This window comes from Coenobita brevimanus, chromosome 43, assembly GCF_032717465.1.
Source record: "Coenobita brevimanus isolate Jiangsu-jjx chromosome 43, ASM3271746v2, whole genome shotgun sequence".
Lineage (NCBI taxonomy): Eukaryota > Metazoa > Arthropoda > Malacostraca > Decapoda > Coenobitidae > Coenobita > Coenobita brevimanus.
Genome location: NC_136996.1, coordinates 190,923 through 203,059, shown reverse-complemented (window position 1 = coordinate 203,059; position 12,137 = coordinate 190,923). Strand labels below are relative to the sequence as shown.

At 42.7% G+C, this 12,137-nt stretch overlaps 1 protein-coding gene across 1 annotated transcript in view; it reads right to left on the bottom strand.

The window, feature by feature from the left end:
• LOC145397725 (uncharacterized) overlaps positions 1-12,137 on the bottom strand; it is a 296,131-nt gene that overhangs the window by 173,006 nt on the left and 110,988 nt on the right. The gene's annotated exons all lie outside the window — the stretch shown is intronic.

Sequence of the window (12,137 nt, the reverse complement as noted above, 5' to 3'; positions counted from 1 at the left end):
CTCGACAGGTAACAGGTCCACTGGTGTTGATGAACTTGTAGGAGGTTGTGTCTTCTGTCTCTCTATGGCTCTCTTTGCTTCTGTTGAGTTGAGAAGGAAAAAACTGTAATTACATTATCATCATCGTCAACACATGGAAAATAACCCATTCTGCCCATGGTTGTCATTTCTATTTATTCTCGCTACCACCAGATGATATCCAGATAATTTAGTTATGGGGTATGTCTATCCCCCTTTCTTAATACTGACTATGACAAAACACAAGAATAAGTTTCAAAGCAAGCCTGAGGACAGTAAATCAACCAGGGGGATGAGGGTGGGTTCATGGAATGTGGGAAATTTGAGGGGAAGAGCAGGGGAAGTCGTTGAGGCATTCAGTAGGACGTGAGTGGATGTGGCGTGTTTGCAGAAGTCTGGTACAGGGTGGATCAGCCAGAAAGATTGTTGGGATGGACTGTTACTATACGTTGTTTTGGCAGGGGGGGACAGACGGATATGGGTGTGTTGGTGTGATGGTTGCGGAGAAATCTATCTATCTATATACCTAGGCTGCTTCCCCCAAGGAAAGGGAGGTAGCCGAGACAGGACGACACACTCCCCATTTACTCATTCATTGCTGTCGGGCCCTGCTACGGATGTCACTGATTGCGGAGAAATGGGTGGAATATATTAGGCATGTTATGAGAGTAAGCAATAGGATATTGGTAGTGAAAATTCTATCCAGTAGAAAGATAGCTGCAATTATATTGGCATCTGCTCCACAGGCAGGATTGGATGAAGCAGAGAAAGATAGATTTTGGGATGATTTAATACGTGTAGTAGGTGGTATGCAGAATCATGAAAAGTGGTTTTGGGAGGGGATTTAAATGGTCATGTACGTGAAGCAGCACAAGGTTATGCAGGAGTACATGGGGGATGTGCGTATGGTATAAGGAATGTGGAAGGGGAAAGGATACTCAAGTTTGGGAAGGCAACGGACATGATTGTGTGCAACACATATTTTAGGAAAAGAGACAGAAGGTTAATTACGTATGAGTCTGGGGGAAATAGCAGTCAGATAGATTATTTTCTGGTTAGGAGGGCCGATAGGAGGTTAGTAAGGGATGTTAAAGTTATAGGAAGTGAGGAGTGTGTCCAGCAGCAGAAACTATTGATTTGTGATATGGTGCTTAAAGAACGAATGATGAAAAAGAGGACTTATGTACCTTGGAGGAAAATATGGAAGCTGAAAAACCAAGTACAGTAGTAAGGGATGCCTTCTACAGCGAGATGAGGAGAGTGGTGGCTGAACAGGGAGCTGTAGTCAGAGGCATTAATGAACAGTACAGAGCCCTCAAGAACAATCTCTTGACAGTTACTGATGTAACATGCGGTTGGACAAGAGGACCATCAAAATATAAAGTAACCTGGTGGTGGGATGAGGGTGTAGAAGCTGCAGTTAAGGAGAAAAGAAGGTTTTTCCTGGAATGGAAGAAGGGTGGTAGCAAGGAGGAATACTTGACTGCCAAGTGTAGGGCTAGAAGAGAGGTATACAGGGCGAAATCAGTCACAGAGACTTTACTTGATAACCTAAATCACGGGGAAAGGAAAAATATGACATTTAAGGTGGCAAATCAGATGGAGAGGGATAATTGGGATATTATAGGTGAGCAGTGTGTGAAGAATGATGAAGGAAGGGTAGTGGTGAACAGTGAGGATATCAAAGATGCATGGAGAGAGCATTATAGCTGGTTCTTGAATGGGGAGTTTGACTGGGACAGGGAAGGTTTGAGCCAGCAGATCCAGCGTTTGACCCTTGGCCTATGAATAATGCTGCTACTGTGAGTGAGAAAATAGCAAGTGTGTCTGGGTTGACTGCCGAAATGTTGAAGCCCTTAGGAGATATAGGGGTGAGGTTAGTCACTGACCTGATAAATATGATTATTTGTGAGTGTGTTGTCCCATATGATTGGCTGGAGTATAATTGTAAATGTGTATAAAGGGAAGGGTGATGCCCTGGAAAGAGGAAATTAAAGAGGTACACTCAACCCCCTGCTATCGCGCCTAATTGGTCACAGGAAACGCGCGTGATAGCTTAACTGAACAATCAATGGGAAAATTTCTAATTGGTTTTTTGGTGGCCCATTTTTCTAACTTTTAACCACTTTATGCCTAAGATTTCCTGCCAATCTCTCCTCTAACATGAAATAAAGCATTATTACATTAATAATAACAGTATAATGAATAAATAAACAACATAAAAGGCCATCAAACTTTTATAAGGATTATGGCTTGGGTGGTTTGATGGGTTCCGAGGCTTGGGAGTGGCTTAGTTGCCGCCAGATCTCTTTGGCTGTCTCCATTTCTTTAGTGTCCACAGCTAAAGGGGGTATCCCATGGTACCTTATATCAGGAATGGCTGAGGACCATTTAAGTGGAACAAAACTTGGACGCTATCACACACGTTCCTCACACTGTCGTCAGAGCCCCGTCTCAGCTGTAAACACGTGATTACTTTATCGATATCACAGTTTTTTAGGCATAAGAAATATTAACTCTTTATAAGGGTTTCAAAACGATTGATATTTATTCTAAAATACAATATTAATAAGTATTCAGCATTAGGCTAAATTTCAATGCTGTAGTACGATATATTCTTTCGAGCCGAATGGGTTTTGGTCACTGTTTTGCCCATCGTGTCCTCAGCAGGAATCCGTTAAAATGCATTCCAAATGCCCGTGCTATAATCGGGAATTTTACCACCTTACCGTTCCGATTAACCATCGTATCCTCTGCAAACTTCGTATCAAGTGCAGTGTGAATAAGTTTCACTTAGCCTGTCTTCAAACTCGACGCGTGATAGCGGTCTTGGGGTGTGTGATAGCATGTATGGTTGTGCATTTGATGTGTGCGTGATAGCAGATAAGTGTGATAGCTGAACGCGTGATAGCAGGGGGTTGAGTGTATAATGCTTTTAGCTCAGATAATGAAGCTAATGGAGAGAGTTTTAGAAGGTATGATTAGAGAAAGAATGAATATTGATGAGATGCAGTTTGGGTTTATGCCAGGTAGGGAGACCACTGATGCCATATTCATTGTCCGGCAGCTTCAGGAAAAATATATTGGTAGGATAAGGGGTCTGTATTTTGTTTTTGTTGATTTGGAAAAGGTCTTTGACAGAGTCCCTAGAGAGGTGGTGAAGTGGGCAATGAGAAAGCTTGGCTTGGAGGAGTGGCTGGTTAGGGTGGTTATGGCTATGTATGTGGGTGCTCGCACCCAGGTAAGAGTGAATGGAGATTTCAGTGATGAGTTTTCCGTGAATGTTGGTGTGCATCAGGGGTCAGTCTTGAGTCCCATGTTGTTTATCATGGTACTTGAAGCCCTCTCATGTGACTTTAGAAACGGACTCCCATGGGAGATGTTGTATGCTGATGATTTGGTGTTGATTGCAGAGAACGAAAGGGAGGTGGAGGAATGGTTTAGGAAGTGGAGAGATGGTATGGGGCACAAGGGCTTAAGGGTAAATACAGATAAAACAAAAGTGATGATATCTAGGGTTGGTGGTGGTACTGTCAAAGACGAGGGAGAGTGGCCATTTACAGTTTGCCACAAGGGTGTGGGAAGTAATTCCATCTTGTGCGGTGTTTGTGATAAATGGGTGCACAAGAGATGTAGTGGTATCAGAGGTAGACTGCGAGATAATGCTGATTTTATGTGTACGGCGTGTCAGGGAGAGCAGATGGAGATTGTCAGGCGTGAAAGGATTGAACTTGCTGGTCCAGATGATGATGATTATTATCTATCTATTCATCTATCTATTGCGAGACGCCATAATCCCGTAAGGGGTGCCCATTTGACTTTGAGTTATTTGTTTTACAGGGAGGGGCACTAACCCTTCACCAACCCACTTGCTGACACATTGGGAGCACATATGGTTTGGTTATATGGTTACCACCCAGCATAGTAAATGGTTCTTGGCTTACAGGAAACCATTTGGCTTGTCACTCAATGTAAAGCCAACTGTAAAGGAAAGAAAAGCAATAAGAAGTGACAGGAAAGATGGGAGAAATAGGAAGAGAAGAGGGCAGGCACAGAAAAAGAATGATAAAGGCTAAGGAAGAAGTAGGCAGCACTACACCAAGTGAGTGGATGATGGTCGCCACCACCTACCACTAATTATTATTATTATTATTATTATTATTATTATTATCATTATTATTATTATTATTATTATTATTATTATTATTATCATTATTATTATTATTATTATCATTATTATTATTATTATTATTATTATTATTAATGCAATCTATCAAAACACTGAATGTAATAACACACCATGTAAATTTACCTACCATTAAATATAATTTTAAATGCTGCTATTCTATCATCCTGCAGTCTTTTAGCTGCTTTCTTCAGTTTTGATAAATTTTTCTTCTTGTTGGCTCTAATTTTCCCTCGTCTCACCTGAAATTGAGAGAAAAAATAAGTATGGCATAGTGCTATTCATTTTTTATTGCAGGTAAATACATATTCCAGCACATGAACTCCTTTAATGGTAGTACAGTAGTAGCTTTGCAGCCCTAGGTTCATCTGAATGTGAACCCAGTGAACAGCAGGCTGGAGTTGCCCCTATCCTGCAGCCCACCATCCTTTCTTCAGGGGAAAGAAAGGGAGGTGAGGGACATCTGTATAACCAGGTAGTTCCAATACCCAATCATATCAGTGTCACCCACCACATAAAGGCATCATTCTCCATCATCCCTTTGATGGTGCTGGTAGTGCCTTCATGTGATGGCACTGATAAAACCATGCAGCTCCACTGCTTGATTATACGAATGTCCCTTACGTCCTTCCTTGTTCCTCTACGTGAGGTTAGTTGACTGCAGAAGAAGAGTAACTTCTGCCTGCTGACCTCTGATTTCACTTTCCAGATTACCCTGGGGCTACAGAAGCCACTACTACTACTATTACTACTACTACTACAGTACTATAGTCTGTTCCATATAAACTGGCGGAGAGAAACCTGTATTTTCCTTCCCAAGTCTGGGTCAAACGTAGAATGCAGGTGACCTTAGAAGGATTATCCCCCTCTTTCCTCCAGCCCCTCCCTTCTCCTTCCTCTCCTGAGAGAGAGAGAGAGAGAGAGAGAGAGAGAGAGAGAGAGAGAGAGAGAGAGAGAGTGTGTGTGTGTGTGTGTGTGTGTGTGTGTTCTTACCTAATTGTATCTTTACAGGAATGAGTCAAGCTCGTACTGTCCCGTGTCTTAAACCATATTTATCGTACATATCCTTAAATTTGTGAATTGTTTTGGCACACACTATTTCATTCGGTAGTGCATTCCATTGATCAATTGCTCTGTTTGGGAAACTGAATTTCCTTACGTCTTTATCATCTCTCTTCTTATGCAGTTTTTTGCAGTGTCCTCTTGCTGATGCTTCTCCATATGTTAAGTAATCATTTAAGTCTATTTTCTCCTTCCCTGATATGCACTTATATAGCATTATCATGTCACCTCTTTTCCTTCTCTCCTGTAGTGTTGGTAGATTCAGTTTATTTAGTCTTTCTTCGTAGCTTAGGTCCCTTAAGTTTGGTATCCATCTTGTAGCGGCCCTTTGAACTTTTTCAATCTTGTCTATGTGCTTTTTGAGATGAGGACTCCAGACTACTGATGCATATTCCAGGGTTGGTCTAATGAATGATGTTATTATCCTTCTGAGCATGTCTTCATTTATGTATGTGAATGCTATTCTCATATTTGCAAGCAATGTATACATGTTCCGTACCTTCTCGCTGATGTGGTCAGCCGGAGATAGTCTGTTATTGATAATCACACCTAGGTCTTTCTCTCTTTTTGATGTGTATAGGATTTTATTTCCTAACTTATATTCCCAATCAGGTCTTTTTCCACTTTTACCAAACTTGATTACATGTGTGTGTGTGTGTGTGTGTGTGTGTGTGTGTGTGTGTGTGTGTTTCTGTGTGTGTGTGTGCGTTCAAAGGGATATTAACCAGCCTTATCCAAAATATATCGATAAGAAGATCCTTACTTGACTGGTGGTAGGTGACTGTGTTACCATGGCAACCTCCCACACCACCACATTTACATAAAGACATTTCCTCACCAGCATGATCCGTTAGAGAGTATTGTGTGTGTGTGTGTGTGTGTGTGTGTGTGTGTGTGTGTGTGTGTGTGTGTGTATGGAGATATGGTTATATCTAAGGTGGATCTGCAGGACTGTGTGGGACTGATTGGCTTTATGTACGGCTTGGATAGGTAGTTCGTAGGCTGATGAGCACTATGAGGAGTGCAAGTATAAGCAGACGAGACTACTTGGTTCAGAGGCTGATGAAGGCTATGAGAAGACCATGAATGATTTGAGAGAGTTGTCATTGTATAATCAGACAGGACGTGTACAACTCCCAATATGGTGTGTGTAATCAGCAGAAAAAAGCCTTGCACGAGGGAGGTCGGAAGCTACAAACGTGCTATTGACCAATTACCAATAGGAGGAGTGTAATAGATAATAAACACCCTTGCACGAGAGGGAGGTAGGAGGCTTTAAAAACATACCATTGACAGATTACCAATAGGACGAGTTTAATAAACACCGATGTAAAACACGAATAAACATCGATGCCTGAGAGGTGGGGAGCTGTAAACATATACCAGTGATGTCACCAACTGGACGAGCGTAATAGACAGTAAACACCCTTACTTGAGAGGAGGTGGAAAACTTTAGAAACATTCCAGTGACATATTAACCTTCATATTAAGCAAAGCACTGAGATATCTATTAACGCTTCCCATAAAAGACTGAACCTGAGTCTGTTATCTCGTAGCCACATACGAAAAGACGTAAAACAAGGCATATCCAACGACTTTCAGTACAACAACGTCTCTTCAACCTTATTCTTACTTCAGGCGACTTTATTCAACTTGGGCAAGATATCTGCTAATGAAACTTGGGCAGGATATCTGGTACACAAGGCTGTATCTACTGCCATCTTTCTAGTTCTAGTATTTTCCACGAAGCTCTTATACAATCGTCCAGAGAGAGCTAAATAAACTAAAAACATATGCTATACTGAGGAAAAGGCAATCGTAACTATAAAGGGTGCTATTCTTAAGCAGTCCACCCTCAGTCACACGAGAATTGAAACATACAAACACAAAGTTTCAGTCACACAAGGCACACACAAAATATATAAAATAGACGAAACACGAAGCGAGCACACACACACACACACACACACACACACACACACACACACACACACACGGGTGTGTGCGTGTGTGAAGGTCACAGCCTTGCCCTTAGATCGGACTATATGAGCTCTCAGCTCCCTTCCGGGAGGGTAAAAGCTGACGATCACGACCATCAAGTGATCCTGACCGACCCGGTGAATTACACACACACACACACACACACACACACACAACCACGCCCACCTCCTGTGATGTTTGACTTTGGAAGGACCGACCAACAAAAGACCGCAATGCATAAACCAATTTATTTTAGCCCAGTCTCCAATAACCTATCAATATTTGCTCGAACTGAAGCCTACCTAACCTCGAATGACCTAATCCAACCCAAGTTAACCCAACCTAATCTAACTTAACCTCACCTAACCCAGTCTAATTGTATTTAACCTAACAATCTCACGTAACCTCCCAATACCTAACCTAACCAATTCTGACACAGCCTAACCGCATCTAACCCTACCTAATCCTACCCAGTCTCACTTAACCATACCATACCCGACCTAACCCAACCCAGTCAAGCCTAAAATGACCTAATCCAACCGAACCGAACCCAACCAAATAAAACCCAACCCAAACCTATCAAAACCGACGTATTCTAAAGCAATCTAACCTAATCCGTCTATATCTAGTCGAACTGAACCCAACTCAACCAAAAATTACCTAATCAGACCAAACCCTGCCCAAAGTGACCTAACCTAACTTTCGGTCGGCTATATATTCGCCAAGAAATTTTGCTGCCTGAAGCCTGAAAGTCTACGGATGTCAAATTCCAAGTTTCGCCTGTTCTGTGTACATAAGTTTGTGTGTGTGTTTATTTAGGAGTGTCTGAGATGTGTACTACAGGGAAAAATTTACACACACTCTCTCTCTCTCTCTCTCTCTCTCTCTCTCTCTCTCTCTAAGTGTTAAGTGGGAGCAGCAGAATACCAGGCAGAACTCTTATGTCTCTTAAGTGTACCTCGTTTCATTCACTGTCCTAGAATTCGAGGAGTGAGGGTGTGCGGTGTGGCTAACGTGGTACACAACCCTTTCACTACGAGTACTGTAATCTTATTCATGCAATCTCCAGACGATTTTTTCCACCTTAAAGGGGATTTGTCGAACTGGAGGGGTTATATCTAGCCTTCATTAACCCCTTCGCCACTAAGGGTCTTTTCTAAGTTTAAAATCGTCTTGAGAGAGACAGACAGACAGACAGACAGAGACAGAGACAGACAGAGAGACAGAAATAGACAAACAGAATTAAAATAAAACTGTGTCATCGGACTGAAGGAGTTAACCAGTTTCTATGACCAACGCCAGACGACTTTATTCAGCCGAGGGACAATTTTTTTTTTATTTTTTTTAAGCATGGAAGAAGGAACTGCGGCTAAACGGTGGAAAACTATCTCTCATAAACTTTTTTTTCCCTTTTCCGTGATAACAAATTTAACCCTTTCAATTCGGCGGGGTATTTTTTTATACATTCGTGCTGGAGAGCAGATTTGACTAGTAACCAAGGAGACTCATTTCTATCTCTTAACTGAGGCCCACTGAATTTCACGCAACCACGACTTAGGATTCTCTTTGTGGGAGTGGTCTGGTTCCGTCAGATGAAAACAAACAGACTATAATAACGAGAATAAACTTAAAAAAAAGAATGGACATCACCGGGATTCAAGGCATTAACCCGGGAAGATTTCACTCAGTAGCGGGAAATTCGCACGTGTAGTAACAACGTGACTGAATCTGGCACCTCCCCGGACTCCCAGATACGATAGGATCACGTCTTTTCCGTTTTATTCTCGCTGGGCAGAAGAGAGCGAGGTGGAGGGGTGCTGTCAGGTGAACCCGTCTGACCTACGCTGAATACGTGGTTAGAGAGTCTCCATTAACCCCTTCTATATGCAAGCGTTTTTCAGTGTCGGTATATCGACCAGAATGTCTCTATTAATCCCATCTATATGCAAACGTTATTGAGTATCTGTAAATTTGTTAGAAGGCCCCCATTAATCCTTTCTATATACAAACGTTTCTCGGCATCGGTGTCTTCTTATCACCCCCACGTTTTCATTCAGCTTAGACCAGGCCTCTTCTAATTTGTCTTCGAGTATTATAGTAAGATACCTGAATCTAGGAAAGGGTGGCTACAAATCTATCGTCTCCAGGTCATTCTATCCTTTGCCATCCCGCTTCCTTCTCTCCAGTTTACACCCTCCTCACTCATCTACCTCTCCACCAGACCCCTCCATCTCATCCTCGGTTTCTCCCACACCCCCTCCACCTTCACCCCACTCACATACTCTCCTAGTCAGTCTCGCATTCTCCATTCTCTCTAAAAACACCAGCACATCCACAGCGCCACCACAACGTTCCATATCTTCTTTTTTGCGCCACTCTGTCTGCAGTAGTGAAGGAAATAATGCTCAGACTGATGGGATTAAGGCCTGTATTCTCGTCGGTTAAGGTGGCTCCCTGACACCTTATCCATAGCGAATTATTTTCCATAGTGTGCCTTACTACTCTCCTGTATATTGCGTATATCTTTTAAACACCATCATGGAAGGCAAAAATAACATGCAAGGAATTATTAATGAGATGCAAGCAAAAATAAACCGGTAAGGAAAAGGTGTTAGGGAGCTTACTTACCTGACGAGAATACGTGACTAAAAAGATTATTCCGAATCCCAACTGATGCCAAACTCGAGGATGGACAGATGAACCCCCTGACCGCGATATGTTCCCTCCGCTAAGTATAAGGGTATCATGTTTGCCTCAGTGGAATACCTAGGTGAGTCCATGGCAGCGAGAAAAAGATACACACACACACACACACACACACACACACACACACACACACACACACACACACTCAGGTCTGCTTGATCAACCCTCTGACCCTGGGGATGCCTTCTTCATTCCTTAATATTTTCTTCCAGTTTTATTCAACACAGGACAGACTTATAGAACAGGAAGAGATGACCCCTCCAGTACGACAGACGTTTCCTATGCTGAATAAAATCGTCTGGTAACAACAAGAATAAACAGGACGTCACCTGGATGCTGCAGCCAGGATTCAGTATTAAAATTGAAAGCGCAAATGTAAAGACAAGCTCCCTATTGGTTACGACAATTTTTGAAATACCTGATGAGGATAGGACACGTCTCACCTTTCCGTACCTGCAGTGAGGGATGTGGGCTAATCACCTTTAATTACAGGTGTCCCTTTAATTACCGTCAAATCATAGGACAGTACTTGACTTCCCCTTCGCGTTCCCAATTACAATACAATGGTCATGATCCTCTTTAACCAGAATTTACGTTTTTTACGCTGCTTTATTTTCTAACATAAAGCCTCTCCTACTGAAGGGATTATTCCAGCTGAAAAAAGCGAGAAACAAACAACAACTTTCCTAATAACATCCAGTAAGAGGCCGAGGTGCAATACACGCAATAAATCGCTGAGAAAAGGGAGCTCCGAAGTCTACACTGCAACCTGTAATATGGAAGAAAAGGCGACACGACACTTACAAGCACACCAGGGAAATATACCGTAACAAGGGCTTTTTATATATTAGGATTTAGGTTACCAGTCTGTGGTGTATGCCATTGGGGGAGTTGGAAAGGGGGCCTCCCTTCCAAGCGGGCCCCGGGCCTCCCACATGCTTAATCCAGCCGTGCAAGAAGGCTTTTGAGACTTGTGAACGAGGGGAAGGAGGCTTCGAGGTGAGACTTCTGCAGGAGAGTAAGGAACCGAACCACTAACACAGCCGCGACACTCTGTCCCTGGAGGGAGTGACAGGGGCGTCCGTCCTCTCTTAGCTCACTCGCGGTCCACACTGACAGTGACTGACTCCATTCACCACTGCGCTCCCTCGGCCCTCTCTCTAGACTTGGAGAATTGACGGCTAGGATGCTGGGTCGACATACATTTATAATCATTCTTTTGCCTTATGAACGTTCTCTGTCTCAACCAGAGTTTAGGACTGCTTACTTAATCCTTTCTCTTCACTTATATAACCACCAAACGTTTCACAATAAGGCAAGTTAATATTAAAAAGGAAAAACATAAAACTAACACATAAAGGTGGGTTTAGCTGAGCTTGAGAATAAATTGGTTTTTGGGATAAATAATTACACTGAGAAAGAGTGTCTGAGAAAGAGGTGTAGGCAGGCAGGTAGGTAGACGAACAGGCAGGCACGAAGGCAGTTACGCAGGAACGCATGTAATTGGATAGGTAATTAGGTATGCAGACAGGCAGGCACGCAGGCAGGTAAGCAGGTAGGCAAGTTAATCCATCCTAAACCTAAACTGAATCGTTTAAATGTAATCTCTCCGAAAGGACTAAGAATTATGACCAAGGCGCCTGATACACTGTTGGTAACGAGTACTATGCCATCTTAAGTCAGTCACGAGGCTTTAAAAATATCACTCAATTCTCCTCTCAGCAACATACAGGGGAAGAGGCTTGATAACTGGGCACTGGTCGAGGGAGCTAGTGATTTGAGGTGCCAGTCATCGGTGTTGGTTAGAGATGTTACGGGAGCTAGTTTGGTGATGAAGCAGAACTGCCTCAAGAACACGAACACGATAACGAACACACACACACACACACACACACACACACACACACACACACACACACACACACACACACACACATGCCCAGTCACCAAAACATATGAGGATAAACGAAAAGGAAAGGATGATGTGACTCAGCCAGTGACTTGAAGATCATCGTCGTCGTCGTCATCATCGTCGTTGTCGTCTTCATCTTCGTTGTCGTAATCATCATCATCATCTTCCTCGTCGTCCTAATCATCATCATCATCGTCAGCAGCATGTTACTGTCATCCCAACACTGCAAAAAATGTAGAACATATGTTATATCAGAGTCATCACCTTTATCAT